General features: G+C 45.2%; 1 protein-coding gene across 1 annotated transcript in view; it reads right to left on the bottom strand.

The window, feature by feature from the left end:
* LOC138284406 (mucin-2-like) overlaps window positions 1-21,878 on the bottom strand; it is a 1,072,535-nt gene that overhangs the window by 219,813 nt on the left and 830,844 nt on the right. The window lies entirely within an intron of this gene.

The following is a 21,878-nucleotide window of genomic DNA, read 5'->3' as shown; positions in this document are numbered from 1 at the left end:
TAGATGACAGCTCCTTGTGCATTCACTCAGACACACCCCAAACACAGGATACTCAGCCTCACTTGCATACATCTGCATTCTGAATGGGTCTTACTGGGCTGGGAGGGTGGAGGGCCTGCTTTAACACAAAGGACTGCCACACTCCCTACTGGGACCCTGGCATATAGGATTGAACTGAAAGGGGACCTGGTGCACTTCTAAGCCACTCTTTGAAGTCTCCCCTACTTCAAAAGAACATTTGGGTATATAAACAGGGCCTCTGCCCCTTCCAACTCAGACACTTCCTGGAGAAAAAACTTGTAACCAGAACCTGCATCCTGCCAAGAAGAACTGCCTGGCTGCCCGAAGGACTCACCTGACTGCTTTCTGTGAAGGACTGCTGTTGCCCTGCTGCCTTGCTGCTCTCTGGCTGAGGTGAAGAAGTGCTCTCCAAAGGATTAGATAGAGCTTGCCTCCTGTTCCCTGAAGTCTCAGGACCAAAAAGACTTCATCTCTTCAAGAAGGACTCCTTGTGCGGTGAAATTCGACGCCCAGCCTTCCAGAAACGATGCACAGCCTGCACCGCGGTGAAAATTTCCCTGCACGCCAAACCGGAACGACGCAGCCCAACTTCGCAATGAGAAGATCAACGCAGCGCCAGCGTAGTGACCGGAAATTCGACGCACAGCCCACTGGATCGACGCATTGCCGAGATGAAACGACGCAGCCCAACTTCCAGAGAAGAATCAATGCAGCTCCTGCCGTGCAGTAGAAAATTTGATGCAACGCGCACCAGATCGACGCAGCTCCTGTGACTTTGTCCTGCCAGCGCAGGAAATCCAAGCACCGTCCCCGAGGTGTCTGAAAACCCCACACACCAAAGAGGATCCACGACCCAGCGCCAGAAATCGACGCACAGCCGTCCCTGCGTGGAAACTAAACTACGCATTGCCGTGTGCGGCCCAAGAAATCGAAGCACACCCCTTTATTCCCACGCATCTCTTCCTCTGCGGCCCTTTGCGGAGATTTTTCATGTGAAATAGGTACTTTGTGCTTGAAAGAGACTTTGTTTGCTTTAAAAAGACTTAAGACACTTTATATCACTTTTCAGTGATATCTCTACATTTACTTATTGCATCTTTGATCGTTTTGACCTGCATTTAACCATATAAATATTATATATTTTTCTAAACACTGTGTGGTGTATTTTTGTGGTGCTATATGATGTTACTGTATGATTTATGGCACAAATAGTTTACACATTGCTTTAAGTTAAGCCTGACTGCTCAGTGCCAAGCTACCTGAGGGTAGGCACAGGATATTTTGGATTGTGTCTGACTTACCCCTGACTAGAGTGAGTGTCCTTGCGTGGACAGGGAGTAACCTGACTGCAAACCAAAGACCCCCTTTCCAAACCCTAGAAATTCAATGGATTGCCTCAAACCATATTCTAGGAAAGCACTGCCAGTTCACATTTAAAGGAGCCTTTTAGGATTTAAAGACCATCAGAAAGAAATGTGGTGAAGCTGCATCAGTGTATTGAGGCCATTATCAAAGTTCAAACTGTCATTAGTCATTAGTCATTTGAGGATGAAACGTTGACTCCTTTCTGGAAAGGACAAATAGAGCTTTTATTAACCCCTTCGCTGCCAGGCCTTTTCCCCCTCCTGTGCCGAGCCTTTTTTTGGCTATTTGGGGCAGTTCGCGCTTAGGCCCTCATAACTTTTTGTCCACATAAGCTAGCCAAGCCAAATTTGCGTCCTTTTTTTTCCAACATCGTAGGGATTCTAGAGGTACCCAGACTTTGTGGGTTTCCAAGAAGAAGGCCAAGAAATTAGCCAAAATACAGTGAAAATTTCATTTTTTTTAAAACATTGGGAAAAGGGGCTGCAGAAGAAGGCTTGTGGTTTTTTTCCCTGAAAAGGACATCAACAAAGGGTTTGTGGTGCTAAAATCACCAGCTTCCCAGCTTTCAGGAACAGGCAAACTTGAATCAGAAAACCCAATTTTTCAACACAATTTTGGCATTTTACTGGGACATACCCCATTTTTACGATGTTTTATGCTTTCAGCCTCCTTCCAGTCAGTGACAGGAATGGGCATGAAACCAACACTGGATCCCAGAAACCGCAACATTTCTGAAAAGTAGACTAAATTCTAAATTCAGCAAGAGGTAATTTGTGTAGATCCTACAAGTGTTTCCTACAGAAAATAACAACTGAAAAATAAACATTTTGAAATTGAGGTGAAAAAAACATAAATTTTTCTCTACGTTTTACTCTGTAACGTTTTCATGCAATGTCAGATTTTCGAAAGTAATATACTGTATACTGTCTGCTGTTCTCTTCTGGTTGCGGGGATATATAGGGCTTGTAGGTTGATCAAGAACTCAAGGTACCCAGAGCCAATAAATGACCTGCACCCTGCAGTGGGTTTTCATTCTATACCGGGTATACAGCAATTCATTTGCTGAAATATAAAGAGTAAAAAATAGCTATCAAGAAAACCTTTGTATTTCCAAAATGGGCACAAGATAAGGTGTTGAGAAGCAGTGGTTATTTGCACATCTCTGAATTCCGGGGTGCCCATACTAGCATGTGAATTACAGGGCATTTCTCAAATAGATGTCTTTTTTACACACTGTCTTACATTTGGAAGGGAGAAATGTAGAGAAAGACAAGGGGCAATAACACTTGTTTTGCTATTCTATGTTCCCCCAAGTCTCCCGATAAAAATAATACCTCACTTGTGTGGGTAGACCCAGCGCCTGCGACAGGATGTGCCCCAAAACACAACGTAGACACATCACAGAAAACAGAGCTGTTTTTTGCAAAGTGCCTACCTGTAGATTTTGGCCTCTAGCTCAGCCGGCACCTAGGGAAACCTACCAAACATGTGCATTTTTGAAAACTAGAGACCTAGGGGAATCCAATATGGGGTGACTTGTGGGGCTCTGACCAGGTTCTGTTACCCAGAATCCTTTGCAAACCTCAAAACTTGGCTAAAAAAACACATTTTCCTCTCATTTCAGTGACAGAAAGTTCTGGAATCTGAGAGGAGCCACAAATTTCCCTCCACCCAGCGTTCCCCCAAGTCTCCCAATAAAAATGATATCTCACTTGTGTGGGTAGTCCTAGCGCCCGCGATGGGAAATGTCCCAAAACACAAAGTGGACACATCCCATTTTTTGACAGAAAACAGAGCTGTTTTTTGCAAAGTGCTTACCTCTAGATTTTGGCCTCTAGCTCAGCCGGTACCTAGGGAAACCTACCAAACCTGTGCATTTTTTAGAACTAGAGACCTAGGGGAATCCAAGATGGGGTGACTTTTGGGGTTCTGACCAGGTTCTGTTACCCAAAATCCTTTGCAAACCTCAAAATTTGGCTAACAAAGCACATTTTCCTCATATTTCGGTGACAGAAAGTTCTGGAATCTGAGAGGAGCCACAAATTTCCTTCCACCCAGCGTTCCCCCAAGTCTCCCGATAAAAATGGTACCTCACTTGTGTGGGTAGGCCTAGCGCCCGCGACAGGAAGTGTCCCAAAACACAACGTGGACACATCACAGAAAACAGAGCTGTTTTTGGAAAGTGCCTACCTGTAGATTTTGGCCTCTAGCTCAGCCGGCACCTAGGGAAACCTACCAAGCCTGTGCATTTTTGAAAACTAGAGACCTAGGGGAATCCAAGATGGTGTGACTTGTGGGGCTCTGACCAGGTTCTGTTACCCAGAATTCTTTGCAAACCTCAAAATTTGGCTAAAAAAACACATTTTCCTCACATTTCGGTGACAGAAAGTTCTGGAATCTGAGAGGAGCCACAAATTTCCTTCCACCCAGCGTTCCCCCAAGTCTCCCGATAAAAATGATACCTCACTTGTGTGGGTAGTCCTAGCGCCCGCGACAGGAAATGTCCCAAAACACAAAGTGGGCGCATTCCATTTTTTGACAGAAAACAGAGCTGTTTTTTGCAAAGTGCTTACCTGTAGGTTTTGGCCTCTAGCTCAGCCGGTACCTAGGGAAACCTACCAAACCTGTGCATTTTTTAAAACTAGAGACCTAGGGGAATCCAAGATGGGGTGACTTGTGGGGTTCTGACCAGGTTCTGTTACCCAGAATCCTTTGCAAACCTCAAAATTTGGCTAAAAAAACATATTTTCCTCACATTTCGGTGACAGAAAGTTGTGGAATCCGAGAGGAGCCACAAATTTCCTTCCACCCAGCGTTTCCCCGAGTCTCCCCATAAAAATGGTACCTCACTTGTGTGGGTAGGCCTAGCGCCGGCGACAGGAAACGCCCCAAAGCGCAACGTGGACACATCCAATTTTTTGAAAGAAAACAGAGGTGTTTTTTGCGAAGTGCCTACCTGTAGATTTTGGCCTCTAGCTCAGCCGGCACCTAGGGAAACCTACCAAACCTGTGCATTTTTGAAAACTAGAGACCTAGGGGAATCTAAGATGGGGTGACTTGTGGGGCTCTGACCAGGTTCTGTTACCCAGAATCCTTTGCAAACCTCAAAACTTGGCTAAAAAAACACATTTTCCTCACATTTCGGTGACAGAAAGTTCTGGAATCTGAGAGGAGCCACAAATTTCCTTCCACCCAGCGTTCCCCCAAGTCTCCCGATAAAAATGATACCTCACTTGTGTGTGTAGTCCTAGTGCCCGCGACAGGAAATGTCCCAAAACACAAAGTGGGCACATCCCATTTTTTGACAGAAAACAGAGCTGTTTTTTGCAAAGTGCTTACCTGTAGATTTTGGCCTCTAGCTCAGCCGGTACCTAGGGAAACCTACCAAACCTGTGCATTTTTTAAAACTAGAGACCTAGGGGAATCCAAGATGGGGTGACTTGTGGGGTTCTGACCAGGTTCTGTTACCCAGAATCCTTTGCAAACCTCAAAATTTGGCTAAAAAAACACATTTTCCTCACATTTCGGTGACAGAAAGTTCTGGAATCTGAGTGGAGCCACAAATTTCCTTCCACCCAGCGTTCCCCCAAGTCTCCCGATAAAAATGATACCTCACTTGTGTGGGTAGTCCTAGCGCCCGCGACAGGAAATGTCCCAAAACACAAAGTGGGCACATCCCATTTTTTGACAGAAAACAGAGCTGTTTTTTGCAAAGTGCTTACCTGTAGATTTTGGCCTCTAGCTCAGCCGGTACCTTGGGAAACCTACCAAACCTGTGCATTTTGTAAAACTAGAGACCTAGGGGAATCCAAGATGGGGTGACTTGTGGGGGTTCTGACCAGGTTCTGTTACCCAGAATCCTTTGCAAACCTCAAAATTTGGCTAAAAAAACATATTTTCTTCACATTTCGGTGACAGAAAGTTGTGGAATCCGAGAGGAGCCACACATTTCCTTCCACCCAGCATTTCCCCAAGTCTCCCCATAAAAATGGTACCTCACTTGTGTGGGTAGGCCTAGCGCCCGTGACAGGAAACGCCCCAAAGCGCAACGTGGACACATCCAATTTTTTGAAAGAAAACAGAGGTGTTTTTTGCGAAGTGCCTACCTGTAGATTTTGGCCTCTAGCTCAACCGGCACCTAGGGAAACCTACCAAACCTGTGCATTTTTTTAAACTGGAGACCTAGGGGAATCCAGGATGGGGTGACTTGTGGGGCTCTGACCAGGTTCTGTTACCCAGAATCCTTTGCAAACCTCAAAATTTGGCTAAAAAAACATATTTTCCTCACATTTCGGTGACAGAAAGTTCTGGAATCTGAGAGGAGCCACAAATTTCCATCCACCCAGCGTTCCCCCAAGTCTCCCGATAAAAATGGTACCTCACTTGTGTGGGTAGGCCTAGCGCCCGCGACAGGAAATGGCCCAAAACACAACGTGGACACATCACATTTTTTCATAGAAAACAGTGCCTACCTGTTGATTTTGGCTTCTAGCTCAGCCGGCCCCAGGGGGGGCAGAAATGGCCTAAAATAAATTTGCCCCCCCAACCCCCCGGGAGCGACCCTTGCCTATGGGATTGCTCCCCCGCGTGACATTGGCGCCAAAGAATAAATCCCCGGTGCCTTGTGGTTTCTGCCCCCTTGGGGGCAGATTGACCTAAAATCTGCCAATCTGCCCCCAAGGGGGGCAGAAATGGTGTAAATACAATTTGCCCCCAGGGGAGCGACCCTTGCCTAATGGGTCGCTCCCCATCTCTAAAAAAAGAAAAAAAAGAAAAAAAGAAAACACTAAAAAAAAATTGCCCTGCGCCTAGAGGTTTCTGCCCCCCCTGTGGGCAGATCGGCCTAATAACAATAGGCCGATCTGCCCCCGGGGGGGCAGAAATGGCCTAAAATAAATTTGCCCCCCAACCCCCCCCGGGAGCAACCCTTGCCTACGGGGTCGCTCCCCCTGCGTGACATTTGCGCCCAAAAAAAAATCCCCGGTGCCTAGTGGTTTCTGCCCCCTTGGGGGCAGATTGACCTACAATCGGCCAATCTGCCCCCAAGGGGTGCAGAAATGGTCTAAATACAATTTGCCCCCCAGGGGAGCGACCCTTGCCTAATGGGTCGCTCCCCATCTCTAAAAAAAACACACAAAATAATTTGCCCTGGTGCCGCTTAATACCAATAGGCCGATCTGCCCCCAGGGAGGGCAGAAATGGCCTAAAATAAATTTGCCCCCCCAAACCTCCTGGGGAGCGACCCTTGCCTACAAGGTTGCTCCCCTTGCGTGACGATGCAAAAAAAAAGATCCCTGGTGCCTAGTGGTTTCTGCCCCCCTTGGGGGCAGATTGACCTAAAATCGGCCGATCTGCCCCCAAAGCGGGCAGAAATGGCCTAAATACAATTTGCCCCTCCAGGGGAGCGACCCTTGTCCAAGGGGTCACTCCCAATCTGTAAAACAAAAAATCCCTGGTGCCTAGTGGTTTCTGCCCCCCTTGGGGGCAGATCAGCCTAATCAAAATAGGCTGATCTACCCCCCAGGGGGGCAGAAATGGCCTAAAATAATTCCCCCCTCCCAGGTAGCGAGCCTTGCCCAAGGGGTCGCTCCCCTTGCGTGAAATTCACGTAAAAAAAAAACTCCCTGGTATCTAGTGGTTTCTGCCCCCTTTGGGGGCAGATTAGCCTCATCAAAAAATGCCAATCTGCCCCCAAGGGGGGCAGAAATGGCCTAAATATAATTTGCCCCCTAGGGGAACAACCCTTGCCTAAGGGGTCGCTCCCCACTTAAAACAGAACCAAAACAAAACAAAAAAAATAAATGATCCCCTGGTGCCTAGAGGTTTCTGTCCCCCCTGGGGGCAGAAAAGGCCTTCCCAAAAAAATGCCCTCCCTGGGAGCGACCCTTGCCCAAGGGGTCGCTCCCTTATGTGAATTTCACACACACAAAAAAAATCCCTGGTGTCTAGTGGGGTTTCAAAAGCCGGATTGCGAAACCCTGGGAGAGACTTCAAAGGGAAGGAAATACGTTTCCTTCCCTTTGAAGCCTCTCCGGGCCTCCCCCAGGGGGTTGAAAGAGACATGCTGAGCATTTCTCCTTCAATCGCGCTGGAACAAAGCTTCCAGCGCTATGAGGGAGACCCTGTGACTAATCAGCGCGCTGACGTCACAGAGGGGGTGGGGGGTCGGGGGTGGAAGGGGAAGGGCTTCCCCTTCCATCCCTGACTTTGGGGGGGTGGGGGAAAGCACACAGAGGGAGCGAGAGCGCTCCCTCTGGGCTGTGTGCCGTGGATGTAGTGGTTACGTCCTCGGCACAGCAGCACTGTGCCGAAGGACGTAACCACTACGTCTCCGGCACAGAAGGGGTTAAAGAGATTGAACAAAGAGCCTGTCACATCCCTGCCATTTAAGAACCTAGTGATGGGGAAGATATGGTGGGAAACGTTGCCACTTTGCCTACCATAAGCTGGAATCTGGACACCGTGGCTTTAGTATACAAGAAAAAGTGGTGGATTGAATGTCTGAATTAATCTCAGACTCTGTTAATATACATGGGTCTGCATCCCAATCCATTGCTATTTTGCACACTGTGTCACCTCATTCTAGATCCAACCTTATGAAAATCAGCCTTGACCCTGCTACAGTCAGAACAGTCCAGCTCAAACTGCCAAGTCAAGACCTTCTTGAACCCGTGCTCACTGTGGGCCACATGTACAAAGATCTGGTTTTGCGACTCGCAAACTGCGAGTCACAAAACCGGATGTATAACAGTGTTCGCAATTTGTGACCCAGTTGGGATAGGCCACCCTCACAGGGTTAGTGGCCTGCTGGAGACAGCAGACCACCATGTCTGTGACTGCTTTTAAATAAAGCAGTTCTTTTTTTTTTTAAATGCCGCCCGTTTTCCTGAAAAGAAAACAAGATGCATTTCAAAATCAAAAATGAAATGTTTTCCACTGCCTGCTCTGAAAAACTATTTTCGCTGCCATTCACAAAGGGGAAGGGGTCCCAAGCGAATGGGTTAGCACCAGTTTGAAACTGGTGCTAACTGCGATTGTTTTGCGACCGCATTCGCGGTCACAAAACAATCATACTTATCATTGGGATTCGGTATTAGGAAGGGATGCCCTTGACGCGCCCCTTCCTAATACCGAATCGCAAAAGCCAAAATGTGATTCACTAACAAGTTACCGAATTGCAGTTTGGGCTTTGTACATCCCAAAAAGCATTTTTCAAGTCGCAAACTAGCCGATTCTGCGAATCGGCCCATTTGCCACTTAAAAAGTGCTTCGTACATCTGGCCCTATATCACTGGGTCCAAACTGAGGTGGCATGATGAGCAGAAGACCCATTGATTGTATTGCTACCATGATCTATTGCCAGTGGTTAAACATATTGCAATCGTCCTCCCATGACCTTTTTTGTGTTTCATGTACCAGCCTGAGTGGCACGGGTATGCCCAGATATGGGTTCTGTGCTTACTGTGTCTCTGGAACCAAGCTGAGGAGCCCAAAGTAGGACAAACCCGATTCTGGGTTGCTTGTGCTATGGATCATGGAGGGCCTGGCTTAGCAGTTTAGTGTGGACTGCTCGCATGAGGAGCAGGGTCAAAACTGATTTGCAATGACTGGGTTCACACTGAGGTGGCATGGTGAGCAAATGAACAATGGGTCAGAATGCTACGCCGAGCTATTGCCAGTGGTGAGTCATATTGCAAGCAGCCTCCCATGACATGTGTTTGTGTTTCATGTACTGCTGCTTTAGTGATCAGTAGTTACCAGTAACAATCTTATCACCACTGTGGACACCCATAGGACTCCTACTGTTGAGCAAATTACTCTAGATTGCACATTGTGTGATGTGTTAATATCACAATCGGAAGGGGAAACTGGACAGCTTCCTTTGCACTTGGGCCTTTGATTCCTTAGACCCTTTTCTTTGGGTAGAGAAGCTAGTGCAGTTAGGCCGCTTTTTAACAAAATATTTGACAAACTAACTATTATGGAAGGGCAGCTTGTGTGTGCCCTATGATTTAGCTTGTTCACTTTAAAACATGATTGAGAATTTGCAACTGTCACCACATTGCTCCCCAGTTTGCCAATAGTAATGCTGCTGGCAATGCTGCTGGTAAAGCCAACACTGTTGTTTCCATGGGGACCTAATTTAATCATTGCTTCACTATTAGGCAATCTCTCAGTAATATATGTAACTGAAATTATAACTTTCAACAACCTTATCTAAGTGGCACACCAGTTGAGCTGTTTTAGTGGCATTAACTTTATGCTGAGTTCTATACAAGTTGTGATGCATGACTTCTTTTATCATGCCCCCTTTGTGTCTAAATCTCACACCAAAAACGTGTTGCAGGAAGCTCCAAAGTATGGCTCTGCCTTCCTTATACTTGCCTTCCCAGTAACAGATTTTCTTACATGGAAAGCCTAAGCAGTGGTTTTAAACCTGTAGTCCAAGGATCTCCTGGGGATCTGCGAGGCTTTCTCAATGGGTCCACAGCTGCTTTACAAAATTAAATGTCATCACCATGAATACATTACAATTAACAAAGTATATATAAATAAGGAGGTATAATTGAAAATGTGAACATGTTTATATATTTGTTAATTAAACCAAATATTTCAATATATGAGCATTTGTTTGGTGTATGCTTATTTTTGTATTGTTTTGTTGCTCAAAATATAGAAATTGCTTAGGTCAGGGGTTCCTGGCTTCCAATAATGACCCTCTGGGGGTTCCCAGAATCCAACAATGATTCAGTAGTTGTCCGCCACAGTCAAAAGGTGAAGAATCACTGACTTGGAGGGCACGGATAAATTAATATCTCCTTGTAATATAACTAACAGTTTTAACATTATTAACTGTTTCTCTCACTACTAAACATGTGTCTTCCTCTGTAGCCAACAAGGATACTGCAAGGATTAAAATTGTGTCCAGAAAGATTGTGAGCCTCAGTTCTACATTAAATAACACTGACTGGTTCAATTTTATCAAACATTTCCATATAATTGCCCTACAGGATTCATGGGCGTGCATTCTTCCTGATGCACCGTCTAATTCATGGAGAGCAATAGGTCGCCTCTTAATTTGGATTGCTACTAACTTTTCTCTGTCGAGTAAATTCTTTTGGTAGTGCTCAATACCCAATTATTGAGCTCACCTTCAAGAGCCCTTTGTTGCTTTTAAATGTTATTGATGATGTTGTTAGTGTACGTATATTGTAGCTGCTGATGATCTTGTTCCTTAAAAAGTGTTGGTGGATTATTTTAATTTATAACTTGATGGTCTTCACACAAATGATATAAATACTAAACCTTTTAGCCATGTGGATAGTTGTGGCTTTATAGTGGGTTCGCTAAACTTAAATTAATTGAGATTCTTGATTAATTAGAACCTTATAAATTATAAACCTTATAAATGCTTAAGTTAAGTTTTTATCCTTCATTTTCAGTGAGAGTCACAATAGTACCCTCAAATACATATTTCTTTCTTGTAGGTTTGTGGTTTATATCTGTAACTGTAATGAGGTGTATAGTTTGTTCAGTGACCACAATCCTTTAACCATGGAATTTAGGTTATGGTCCTTCTTAAATCTAATTTTGAAATGCATAACCTTGTTGTGAAGTAATACTTGATAATGGCAGAAAACTTTGTTAGAAACTTGTGTGCTTTGGCTCTACTTTGCATATAATCATGTCTCCGGCTCTCCTTTTGGTATGATGGGCCTACCTAAAAAAATGTATCATCTCACATTTTAGTCTGCTTAAAACATTTTAGTTGGGTACTATTAACTCCACATTTTGTGTTCTCACCTATATTGCCCATTCTCATAACAGAAGTGGTTTGATAATAATTGTAGTGGAGTTGATCCTAAAATAAATGATCCTGCTTTCGTAAGTCTCCCCAACCGCTGAGATATCTATACGACTGACTATGATGATGATAGAAGCTTGAGATGAAAATGGTGACTTTGTTTCTGTTGTTTGATATATTTTTTAAAGAATATTTTTTGGGGAATTATTATTTGGCAGTTGGACTCTTTTCGTTCCTAATGTGAATTAGGTTGCATGATATTTTGGATTTTTACCTCTTCACTCCATCAGAAAGTTTAACAGCATGCACCACTTTAACTATGTTGCTATGGATAAATTTGGGATACATGTATGACAGCCTTTGAGTTTTGTCACGCAGTCAGAGCTCTCCTCCTTTTAGGAATTAGGTTTATGTCTTTGTTGTTTGTGCATACTATTCACATTCAGAGGCACTTGCTAATGTTTGCAAACAAGGTTCGTTCTCTATGAGCATGCGCACTTAGAGCCCCCTTTCCTCATGGTTTGGCCTGATCTAGTTGTTTTCACGTTTTACATATGCGCACAACATCTGTTGGTTCACGCTCTCTTTGTGATACTACGGAAAATGTTCTGGGTTGCGTGGACTTTAAGAGGTAATGCAAGGTAAAGGATATTAGACCTACAAGTCTTGTGTGTTCGACACGCCATTGAGTTTTTTGTGACATCTTTTGTTCTATTACAGTGAGCCTCGAATACAAAGGATTACAGGTTTGGTCTAGTAGAAGTTATCTAATTATCTTTACATCGGCTTATGATGTGTTCAAGGTATATGTTTTTGTTGCATGAGACTGGGACTCATTATAATGATTGGTCTAGGCATGTAGATTTGTATACCACACAGCTTTTATCAAGTCACTGATCTCATATTTTGGATGGGTTTGCAACATGTACATTAGGCATGAGCAGCTAGAGGTCCTACTAGCTACTATTAGTCTTTGTGTATTTGCATCCAGCATCTCTTGAAAGCTTGATATGTTGACTATCAATCAGTGAATCCGTTTTTGTACAGTGCAGCTACTCACCCGTGAGGGTCTTAGGGTGCTGTGGGGGGGCGGGGAGAAGCCTAATCCGTAGAGCCATGTCTTGAGGTTCTTCCTGAAGATGGTGAGCAACAGGCTTTGTCTAAAGTGCAGGGGGAGGTTGTTCCAGCTCTTTGTTGGAATGTTAATGATCTGGCAGGGGTGTGGAAGGAGAGGTGGTGGTTAGGTAGGCTGGTTCAGTGTTGTGTATGGCGTGTACGTTTGGGTGAGAAGCTTTAAGGTGATTTGTTTCCCGACCAGTATCCAGCGGAGGGTCCTCAGGTGTTGGGAGATGTGTTCTCGGCGTGGGAGGTCCAGAATGAGTCTGGCGGAGGCGATCTGGATGAGTTGCAGTTTTTGATTGTTTCTAGTTGAGGTGCCGGCATAGAGAGCGTTGCCGTAATTGAGCTTGCTTGTGACTAAGGGGTGGGTGACTGTCCTGCGACAGTTTCCTGGAATCCATCTGAAGATCTTCTGAAGTTTGCGGACTGTGTGCCAGCAGGAGGAGGCGACCTAGTTTACCTGGTGGGTCATGGATAGGGAGGAGTCGAGGATGATGCCTAGGTTGTGGGCATGCTCAGTTGGTGCAGGGGGTGCTGAGGGATGTGCGCCACCAGGAGTCGTCCCAAGCAGAGGTGGTGTTTCCGAAGATGACGAGCTCAGTCTTGTAGGAGTTGAGCTTGAGGCTGCTTTCTCTCATCCAGGTGGTGATGGCCTCCACTCCTGAGTGGAAGTTCCTATTGGCAGTGTCTGGGTCATCGGTGAGGGAACTGATGAGTTGTATCTCATCGGCATCTGACATGATGTTCATACCGTGGGTTCTGACATTGAACAGTGTGGGGCTCAGGGAGGATCTTTGGGGGACTCCTCAGTTGACTCCTGTGGGTCTGAATATGTAGGGCGGGAGTCTGACCCTCTGCGTTCTCCCAGAGAAGAAAGAGTGGATCCGTTCCAGGGCTCTTCCGCAGATTCCAATGTCATGGAGTCTGGTGCGCAGGGTGCTGTGGGAGACCATGTCAAAAGCTGCTGAGAGATCGAGGAGTATGAGCACTGCGGTGTGGCCATGGTCTAGGAGTAATCCAATGTCATTGGTGGCTGCCATAAGGGTTGTCTCCATGCTGTGGTTGCTGTGGAAGCCGGACTGCGAGCTGTCCAGGGAGTTGTTGGCTTCGATGAACTTCTGTAGTTGCACATTGATTGCTTTCTCTAGTACTTTGACGGGTAGTGGAGCAGTGAGATGGGCCAGAAATTCTTTCGTTCTGATGGGTCGGCCAAAGGTTTCTTCAGGAGAGCGTGTCTTTTGGCATGTTTCCAATCCCTGGAAAAGGTGCCAGTGTTGATGGAGCAGTTGATTGTGTTCAGAAGCTCAGGCGATGGATGCTCAGGCTCTGATGTATATGTGGTGTGAGCAGGGGTCCGTGGGGGCTCCGGAGTGGGTGTTGTTCATGAAGTTGACTGTTTCTTCTGTTGAGAGCATGGACTAGCTGTGGATGGTATGGATGGCTTCTGGGAGGGAGGCTTGGTCACAGTTTCAGGTGCCAGGATTTTCCAGGAGGAAGCTGCCATAGATGTCCTGGATCTTGCAGTGGAAAAAGGTAGCAAGTTTGTTGCAGAGGTCCTGTGACGGGGGGATGCTGGTGGCTTCGGAGGGGGAATCTGTGAACTTGTTGATGACTGAGAAGAGTTCCTTAGAGTTGTGTGTTGAGGAGTTGATGCACTCTCAGAGTGCGTCCTTCCTAGCGTTCTTGATTTTTCAGCGGCGGTAGCAGCTCTGAATGAAGTGAGGTCTTCGGTGGTTTGGCTGTTCCTCAATTGTTTCTCTAAACGTCTGTGAGTAGGCTCTCAGTTTGTCCCAGTCAGAAGGCAGAGACAGCAGTAGCAACAGACAGAAAAGCTGGGGAGGGTAGCAGATGCATACCAGGAGGTCAGTGCAGTTGTCCTCTCACAGCGCTGCGGCTGCCATTAAGAAGGGGAGAGGGCAGGGATCAGCTGAGAGGCGGGAGGGTGGGAAAAGGAGCTTCGCGGGGGAAGGCGGCAGAGGAAAGGTGGGGAGAAAGGAAAAGGAAAAGGAAGAACAAGTGAAAAAGAGGAGGAAAAATTAGTGAAAAAGATAGAACAAGCAAGACTGAAAAAGCTACAGAGAGAAATACTTACTTCTGATGGCCACTAGACCACCAGGGATGAGCCTGCAGGTGGAGGATGGCCTTGAGCTGAGAGTCAGGAGGCTCTCAGTTAATCCCAGTCAGAAGGCATAGGCAGCAGCAGCAGCCAGAGGAGCTGCTGTTTTTTTTACTCTGAGAGTGCAATTGCTTACCAGACCTTAGTGCCCGTTTTCTGACCATATACAAATTTCATGATGAATTGGCTACACCCAATTGGCAAGCACTGTCTTACTTATGCGTCCCTAGTATATGGTACTCAGTGCATGCAAGACAGAGGCGGTCATTCTGACCGCGGCGGGCGGCGGTCGCCGCCCGCCTTGCGGTTACCGCCGAATTACCGCACCACGGTCAAAAGACCGCTGCGGTCATTCCAACTTTCCCGCTGGGCCGGCGGGCGACCGCCAAAAGGCCGTCCGCCGGCCCAGCGGGAAAGCCCCTGCAACGAGGAAGCCGGCTCCGAATGGAGCCGGCAGAGTTGCAGGGGTGCGACGGGTGCAGTGGCACCCGTCGCGATTTTCACTGTCTGCAAAGCAGACAGTGAAAATCTTTGTGGGGCCCTGTTAGGGGGCCCCTGCACTGCCCATGCCAGTGGCATGGGCAGTGCAGGGGCCCCCAGGGGCCCCACGACACCCGTTCCCACCATCCTGGTTCTGGCGGTGGACACCGCCAGAAACAGGCTGGCGGGAAGGGGGTCGGAATCCCCATGCCATGGAGGATTCCCTGGGCCAGGGGAAAACCGGCGGGAAACCGCTGGTTCCCCTTTTCTGACCGCGGCTTTACCGCCGCTGTCAGAATAGCCCAGGAAGCACCGCCAGCCGGTTGGCGGTGCTTCCGCCGCCCTCCGCCATGGCGGTCATGGACCGCCAGGGTCCGAATGACCCCCAGAGTGTCCACTCAGGGCTGTGTGAGCAGCCCTGTATATTTGAAAGTACAAAATGGACTGGAAGAACAGTGTTTACACTACCAGTGTAAATTTTGCCATTCAAACCAATGGCAAAGCCACACTTTCTTTTAACAAATATATGTACGTCTCCCCTAATTAAGGGCTATAGAGCCCTATGGCAGGGAGCTGTTCATTACCAAGTAGGACATTGCATACATCTTAACAGCAACACTTCAAAATTGTCATTTTGCTGAGGTTTAAGTCAGTAGCCCCACTGGCTAACACAGAGTTATCAGTTGGCATCCCTACCCGGCTAACTTTTGAATTATGTTACCTAAGTGGGTCATATAATGTATCAAATAATTGTGGCATTAAACCTGACCTGATGCCCGGGTTGAATTTAATAGTACAATTAAATTTTGATACTTTTAGAAAGTTGCCACTCTGTACTCCAGCTATCTCAGATGCCTCACAAAGGCCCTGCCATACAGGCACTGGGTGAGTGACTCCCAGGCTCAGGAACAAAGGCAGCTGCTGTAGAGTGAGGTGTTACCTCCTCTCACAGGATGACCATTCAGGATGTTAGCCCAGAAGGCAAGCTTCAAAGGGGAAGCCTCCTTCATGAGAGAAGTAGCAATAACACCCATGAGCAGGATGCCTTCAGTTCCTGCAAAGCGGAACAAGCCTAGGGAGGGAAATACTGTCCCCCAAACCCGTTTTTCCATGAGTGTGTAGCCCTCTGGTAGCCACACCTCTAAGGTGGGCTACCAAGCTCCTGTCAACTGAAGAAGGGTCATGCCATCTTGAAAAGGGCAGGAATGTTGCACTCTGTGATAGCCAGGTGCCACACATCACGGGAAATTCATCACTAGGTAGGAGGAGACCCAGTAGCCCATTGGCTAATGACCGTATGGTCCCCTCAGGGCTCTTTTCTGGGATAAATATGGCAACCCGGTCACCATGCCACTCAGATCACATTGGATTTGGTGGGAGGACCTAAAAAGGACTGTCAGGCTGCCCTTGGAATTACACAAAGAGAGGTTGCATTGTTGGAAAGACTTCACCTGCTGCACTTTGGGCTAGTGAAGACTGGATTGTGCCTGCTGCTCCTGGCTCAGGGAAAAGTTGATTCCCAGCCCCAGATCAAAGCATTGACTGCAAGGATCCATCGATTGATTTCCTGGAACCAGCTCCAAGCACACAAGAGTTGAAGAAGTCCAAACTGACAAATTAGTAGCTACTGCAGATGTTTTGCTACTTCCATTCACCTGTGGCCTGAGGAGCAACCACAAAGACACCTCCATCGACCTCACTACAACCATAGCATCCTTTGAGCATCTTTTCCACTTATCCTCAGCATCAGGGCCACTCCATTATTGTCTATAGGGGTCATCCTGTAAAGTTTGGAACTTGCTTTACAAATGCTCTAGTGACCAGGTAACTGTTCAAAGTGTCCACTCGGGCCCACTGCCCCTCTGACTTATCAGAAATGGTCACCCAACCCCCACCGGAGAAGTCCATCTAACTTTTCCAAACTTTAAAAAGTTTTTAAAAAAATAGTTGACCAGTGCTTCATATCTTCTAAAACTTGTATCTCTGGAAACTTTTACATTAAAGTCTACATTAATAAAAGTATTATCTATTTTTATAAACTGGTGTTCGATTTTCTTCGTATTGTGTGACTTTTTCGTTTTTTTGTTTTATGCTGTTAAATGCTTTACACTATCTTCCTTTGCCAAGCCTTACTGCTCTCAGCCACAGCTATCCAAGGTTAATATTAAGTCTGACTGGACCCAAGACAGTATTTATGACTGTACAGCAAGGTAAAGCCCTGCAGCCATTTCATATAGTACACCCAAATCCTCAATTGTTGCCACCAGGGTTTTTTTCTTTTTCTCCTCTTCCAATTCAGTTTTCTAAGCTGATTGCTTTATCACATATTTGTCATGCCCAGCATGCTTTGTGGGAGTTTCTCATAGTTTTTTCCTATATATCTGTATACGTTTCTTCACTGATTGGCCTTCTTGGTGTATCATCTTAAAATATTATAACTGCAGTACGGATTTATGGATGGTTTCAGATACACAACAGAAGTTGTTTGGTCATGTGAAGGTCTTTCATTTTTGGATGTCTTGATCTTCACTTGTATTTGCTACAGCTTGAGGTCTGAAAATATTATTCATGCATCCTGTAGGTTGCTACCAAGGTTATATCTATCCTGACCCAATCTGATTTTTTGTAAGAGGTTGAAACATCAATTTATGTGAGTTTCACCCATAGCTTTCATTGTCTGACTAGCAAAATCTGAATGTCAACAGTATGGGATTCTGAATGTGATGCCCTTTAGGTGTTACCCATTGTGTACATTTTGCAAATATTACCTACACTTTATATGTTGTATCTTTGGCTCACCTTTGCCCTTTCTTGGAACATCTACTTCGTGTAAATTATCTTGTTGAATCTGGGCTATGACAAATACAAACCACGATCTGGATCTCAGATGAGTTCATGGTGATTGACTTATCATAAAATATGATTTGGCCAACTGTACTACTATAATAGCTTTAATTAACAGTGAGATGAATCCTAGGGGAACATTGTTCTTTGATGATTGTTTTTATGAATATTGGGTGCCCCATGTATTAAATGAATCATAAAATTAAAGGTTTCTTTGAATGTCCCTAATTACAACATGACATGTAGACCTGATTATAAACCTGCTTATGTACTAGAAAGATAGCCAGATAGAACTCTGTTCTACTTATGCTACTGGTGACTCACATTTTGGAAAGTAGTGAATTGCCAATTTTTAATAGAGGTTCTCCTGCAGAACACTTGCCTTCTATCATTAATGGGGTAGGTGGTTTGAACGTGTTTAAACTATGTATCTGCTATTAATGATCAACCATGAATAGATAAAAATCTTGGGACAAAAAACATTTTGGGGGTGGTGATAATGGAGTGCTTATGTTTTATCAGTCTCTATGGTTTTGCCTTCTAATCCCTCTGAATCAGGTACTGGGCCAGGTCCAGATGTTGCATTCATTGATATGTCCAAACATGAGAGTGAGCTTTGGTATCCATTATAAACAAACACTTTGAATGTTATTAGCAAGACTAGCATTTCCTTGTCCTTGCTTACCCCCTGTGTACCTTTTTCAAGAAAGGAGGGGGCAGAAATGACCCTAATTGATATTGCCTTAGGTCTTTGATCAATTCACCCCATCAAATAAGTGGTAGAATCCTGTTGGATCTCTTAGCAATTAGGCTACTACTGATAACATCATAGTTAATTGTCAGTACAGGTTTTCTGCTTGAACTGGCACCATCGAACAATGTTTAAATTGGCATTTATTGGGTTATAAATACACCAGTGATCTGAATGTGCCTTGGAACAAATCTTTCATAATTCTGTCCTCTGCTTTTAATAGGGTAAATAGAATGAAATTATGACCTACATTAGAATTTATGGGGCTGGACCATGCTATTGTGCACTTTCTAAAAAGATTGCATGGTGGACTGAATGTCAAAGTAAAGTGTGTTCTAAGGGGGTCTTTTCAATTGCAGAATTCTGTGTGATTGCCTGACTCATGTTCAAAAGTATCCCTGCATTCCTGTACTCCTTTGCACCAAGGACACTGTCCAAAAGAGCAGGGACCAAAGGACCAAAAGCCTTGATCAGATTTATGTTAATTTTATGAATAATTTGAATTTAGCTCCTAACTGTATGTCTTGATAATGGGCCCTAATGTTATTAGATAATGGGCCATTAATACTATTAAATAAATAAACATGTTTTCCTGATAATAGTAAAAATTGGACAAAAATATAGTAAAAAAACATTTTCTTGTTTCTTATGGCGCTGCCATCTGGGATACCAAAACTGTAACTTCCAGGTAGAGGAAAATTATTTTATCAGGTGATTGCTGGGTTTACAACGGGGTTCATCTATTTGGCATTTTTCATTTACTTATACGTCCCTACTAAGGTGTACTCCATGTGCCTGGGGCCTACAAATTAAATGCTACTTGTGAGCCTGCAGCACTAATTGTGCCTCTCACTTACATAGACCTTTAACCATGTCACTGGTCTGCAATTGCAGAGCCTGTGTGTGCTGTTGCTAGGCAAGACTGCTGGTTTAGAGGTGATGGCACTTTTGTTTGTAGGTGACTAGGCCAGTCCTCCAACAAGTCGAAACTGTCGACCCAACCTTCCCAGCTCACAAGCAGTACCTCACCAAAAACCCATACAGTAAAAGGTGATTTCTGGCAGCCTTCAGGCACGAACTCAAGAGTATGACATCTCAGGTGAGTCATAGTTAAATAGAGATTACCCTTTTCTCACATGAGGAATATGTCTTAGTCACACACAGGCAATGAAGGAGATGCAGTAAAGTTTTCAATAGGTTTTATTAACAAGACTGCAATCTACTGTAAGGTGCATGAGCTCTAATGATTATGATAAATGAGCAATGCAAGAAGCAGAATTGTAAATTGTGAAGATGAGAGTTGTGAACAGAAAAAGACCCCCACCATCTTGCAATAAAGGCTGGGTCTGCATCAAGGCGACATGTAGCATAGATAGCGTTGATGTCATCTGGTAGGAATCCCTCAGCTAACCTTCTCTGCCTGAGATGTACTTATACAGATCTTGTGGGACCCCTGACGCAGGTATATTCCCAAACAATAGAAAGAAGGCATGCTTGGGGGGACAATTATGTAAACAGTTCCCTCCAAAAGTTCAATTTTTTTCCTGCACATGCAAGTTGGAAAGGGACATGATGTGAGCACCTATGTATATCACTTGTCTTTGACGCTGACAGAGATGCCTTTACAGAGTGGCACTGATACCGTGAAATCAAAACATCTTACTAACTATAAACAAAGCAGCCATCTTGGAAGAAATAATTAAATAAATGTGCTAAAACAGAGCAGGCTAAGTAGGTTAAAAGTCATTAGGTGATGGGGCACAGGCTTGCAAGCCAGACGGCTAAGCGAACTCCTGATTCCCATAAAACTAAATAGGATCTACTACAGCCTCCCCATTGCTGGAACAAGTATGACGCCATAATGATGACGCCAGAGACGGTGCATGAACCCTAGTTGAAATGCTCTGAGTTAAAACCAAGCTAAAAATTTGATCAAAATGTAACTTCAATCTAATTAAAAACTACTTAAAAAGATATAATAGCTAAAACATACAAAGAGACAAAATGACGACCATGACAAGCACAGCAGGCCAAAGCTAAGTAGGTCAGATGGCAATTTTTTGGCATGACTTATTTTAAAATGAAGCCAATGGTCAAATTAATCTAACAATAGTCATGATCTTGAAGAATGTCTCCAAAGGTATAGAAGGGAAGGGCATCCAGGAATGAATCCACATCGTTAGATGTCAGATCAAGGCAGACGGATCCACAGAACAGTAATGCACAGAAGCCTCAAGCGCAGGATCACCCGCAAGGGTAGCACCATCCAAAGTGCATGAAGGAGCCAGATAGTTCACTAAGGGCAGCTCATAAGTGGCCTCACAAATCAGCCTCAGTCTCATGAGGCATGACTGTGAATGAACCCTCATTGGGGACATTAGCAGTTCTTGGGCCACAGAAAGCACTTGCGGAACAGCAAGGCACACTGAAGGTAGATGCTCGAAGAGGCACCAGGTGCAATGAAAGACTGGTTGCAAAAACCATTAGACTGGTTGGAAGGACAGTGGCCAATCATGCTCCAATTCTTCTTACAGCATAGCACGAAAGAACTGCACCATGTGATTACGGCACAGCTGGGCTGGTGGTAGTAGCTCCATTACTCCGCTTACCTGGGAAGTTACAACCACTGCGTATCAGCAACAGCAGCAGCAGTATTCTGCCGATCAATGCCAACCACACTTGAAAAGAGTGAATGAATGGCCAAAGGAATGACTCCAAAGACAGTTTGGAAGATGGACACAAATCCAGACGGACGGGCTTAAAAAAGTGTACAATCCCTGTAGTGCTTTAAGCATTGAATAGTCTGGATACCAGCTTTCCAAAGTGCTTGGGGAAGTTGGTATTTAATGTGGAGTGAATCTCGCCTAATGATCTTGCTAAATGGAGAGCATACATCTCTCTAGCCGATGTCATTGCAGCTTGTTTCTGGAACAGTAGCACATTTAGGGGGTTATTACAACTTTGGAGGAGGTGTCAATCCGTCACAAAAGTGACGGTACAGTGACGGATATACCACCAGCCGTATTACGAGTCCATTATATCCTATGGAACTCGTAATACGGCTGGTGGTATATCCGTCACTTTACCGTCACTTTTGGGACGGATTAACACCTCCTCCAAAGTTGTAATAACCCCCTTAGTCTGTTTAGCTTATCATAATTTACATTAATAGTACCAATGTGTGGCCACATTTCTGCTACTCGTATCTCATAGAGACTATAATTGCATCGGCAACTCCTTGTCTTATACCGCAACAGCTCTGTTTGTTCAGGACCACATAACTTTCATTTGAAAGTATATGAAATGCTGAATGAGTCAAAGGGACGGGGGTACCCTTCAGAAAACAGACCAAGGTTGCGACACCCACATTGCAAAGG

Source organism: Pleurodeles waltl, chromosome 3_1 (genome assembly GCF_031143425.1).
Source record: "Pleurodeles waltl isolate 20211129_DDA chromosome 3_1, aPleWal1.hap1.20221129, whole genome shotgun sequence".
Taxonomy (NCBI): domain Eukaryota; kingdom Metazoa; phylum Chordata; class Amphibia; order Caudata; family Salamandridae; genus Pleurodeles; species Pleurodeles waltl.
This window is presented reverse-complemented; position numbering and strand designations above follow the sequence as displayed.